The following is a 2,802-nucleotide window of genomic DNA, read 5'->3' as shown; positions in this document are numbered from 1 at the left end:
GGGTATGGGGGGGATGCATGTTTGATGGGGTAAGACCTTGTAGCAGTGAGCAGGGCTCCCCCTGAAAGGAAGGCAGGTGTATGTGTGAGAGTGTGGTGTTTGTCGGGTACAGTATGCATGTGTGGGGAAGGGTGTGGTTGTAGGGTTTGCAGGGGATGCGGGGTGTGCATGCAAGGCTCCCCACATGCACCCTCCCCAAGCCAATCAGCACCCACCCCCCCACAACAGCCCAGAGCCTGCACACCCTGCAGTACTGCCAACAGTGCCCCCAGCACACTCCACATCCACTCTGCACTGCCCAGACGTGGCGCATCCTGTGACCCCTGGGCATGCAGCAGGCCTGGGGCAGCTCCTTCCAGCAATAGTGGCAGGGACCAGCACATGCAGCTCTGACCCTGCACACCCCTTGCTGGCTCCGGGTTCACTCCTCCAGGCTGAGCAGGGACAGTGGTGCCGGGCAGAAACTGTTTCTTGGCATGGGGAAGTGCCACTCCCCTTGTCCAGCCAGTTTCTGGTGTGGCTGCCTGGAGCCTGCAATGTGTTGGGCTGCACTGCAGCTCTGTCACCACCACCTCTGGGCTGCCCAGCACAGCAGTGGTGACAGTGCAGAGCTGCCGCAAGGCAGTACAGAGGCAGTGGCGCAGGCTCCAGGTAGCCATACTGAAAACTGCTAGGTGGCAGTGAGGAGGAGGGACCACTTTCCCAACACTGAGCAACAATTTCTGCCCAGTTCTGCCACTGCTGCTGCTGCTCAGCCTAGAGGAGTGAGCCCAGAGCCAGTACTGGGGCCCTGGCTCAGCAGGGCAGCATGGGAGAGAAACTACTGCTCAGCACAGGACAAAAGTGGCCCCTGCCCCTCCCCCCCACTGGTGCTTCCTGGCGTAGCTCCCCAGAGATGCGTGGGGTTGCCCTGCACCTGCTCTGCGTTGCCAGCACTGTCCCGTGGGGTATTCCAGAGGTGGTGATGACACAACAGAGATACAGGGCAGCCCTGCGCAGGCTCTGGGTGGATGCACCAGGAAGTGCCGGCAAGGGGGAGGAGTCATTTTTCCCCCATGCTGAGCAGCAGTTTGTTCCATGCGGCTGCTGCTCAGCCCGCATGGGCGAGCCCGGAGTTGGTGCAGGGTCAGGGCTGTGCGCTAGTCCATGCCTGTACCACAGGGCTGGGGCCAGTGACAGCAGCAGAGGAGCTGCTGCAGCTCAGGCTGCCTAGAAAGACAGCCCTGCTGTATGCCCAGGAGGTAGCAGGACTCACCACAGCTGGGCAGTGCTTCAGCCAGGTGGGTCTAAGGGACTTCCAGACCAGACAAAGCCTCTGCGACCCGGATCCAGCCTGTGGGCTGTATTTTGCCCAACCCTAAACCAGTTTCTAGATTCCAAGCAAAAGAACCAAATAAAAATAAAAGAGCAGAGAAAACATGCCAGGTGCTATGCAGAGCCTAAGTAAGAATGAATGAACTGATATTCAAGGGGGATTTTGGTCTAATATTAGAAACATTTCTTTCAGGACTCAAATCCATCAGATTTCCATCCCCAGACTTTAGTGTTCAGACTAAGTCTTTTGTGACTTGCATGTTCTGAATTTTTTTAAGCACAAGTATACCATTCAAGCACATTCAGCTCTCGCTAAGGCCTCTGCCTGAGGCTCCAGAAGAAGGGGAACTGTGCCCATGCCATACCACACTTCTTACATCATGGAGTTTTCCTGCAATAATGTGAAATGAACAGAAATCTCTAACTCCATCCTGGAAACATTTTGCTCTAGTTCTTCCTCTTTTCTACTATATATTGAAGCTGTATCTGCAAGAGTTGTGGGAGGAAAATTTAGAAGTGAGATTGTCAAATCCATCCTCATGTTTACTACTTGATAGCAAAGATGTTGTTTGTTGGACAAGAAATGAGAAAGTAGGGAGCAATATGTATTCCAGACATTTGATGGCCTTATGTGCTGGGCATAGGGCCAGCTGGGGGCAGCAGTGCTGGGCCCCAGGGCCCAATCCCAGTGTGTGGGGGTGGGAAAGGGCAGTGCTGGGCACCCAGAATCCCATCCCAATGGGATAGGGGAGTGCTGGGCCTCCAGGCCCAATCCTGGCAGAAGGCAATCCTTTTGGGTTACCATGATCTAATCCCAGCACACAGAGGAGGGAGGGAGGTGCTGCTGGTCCCCAAGAATGGAATCTGAAGCAAGAGGCTGAGCACCACTAATCTAGGCCATTTTTATCTTCACTTCAGATAATTCCTTTGATTTTTAGTAGCACCATAATCTGAGGAAGTACATAAACATCTCTTCTAAACAGATCTCTCTTCTCAGAGTTAAGAAAACACCCAGTCTGTGCAGTTGTTCCTCAGGGAAATTAAATCTCTCTGGTTTGAAATAAGCTCATTTTAAACATAACCACATTTTAAAGAGGTAATAATAGTAAAAGAAGAATACAGAATGAAGAATTAAGAAAGTTTACCAGTTCAAGAGTTTTCTGAATTAGTGAAGTATTATTTCGCTTTGCCTCTGCTTGCAATGATTAAGCTAGTGAGAAATTGTTATATACTTTAAAGATTTGGAGATTTAAATTTTGCATTGTGTAATTGCCCTCTATATTTTATTTGTCACACTATTTCACAGCATATTTTTAGTAGACTGGGCTTTGGCCACTTACTGCCAGGTATCAGAATTGTCATTCCACCACTGCCAGTAGCAGACCAGCAGTTAGTATTTTATCCACTGCATCATTTAACCATGCTAACAGCAGATCTCTCAGCATTTTAAACATTCTAATATTATAAACAGCCAATCAGAGTGCTCCA

At 50.6% G+C, this 2,802-nt stretch overlaps 1 protein-coding gene across 5 annotated transcripts in view; it reads right to left on the bottom strand.

The window, feature by feature from the left end:
* The window catches only part of PTPN12 (protein tyrosine phosphatase, non-receptor type 12), a 124,327-nt gene that overhangs the window by 36,747 nt on the left and 84,778 nt on the right, over nucleotides 1–2,802 (bottom strand). The window lies entirely within an intron of this gene.

Source organism: Crocodylus porosus, unplaced genomic scaffold (assembly GCF_001723895.1).
Source record: "Crocodylus porosus isolate Cpor-Errol unplaced genomic scaffold, CroPor_comp1, whole genome shotgun sequence".
Taxonomy (NCBI): domain Eukaryota; kingdom Metazoa; phylum Chordata; order Crocodylia; family Crocodylidae; genus Crocodylus; species Crocodylus porosus.
The sequence above is the reverse complement of the archived record's forward strand: the minus strand, read 5'-3'. Positions and strand labels throughout refer to the sequence as shown.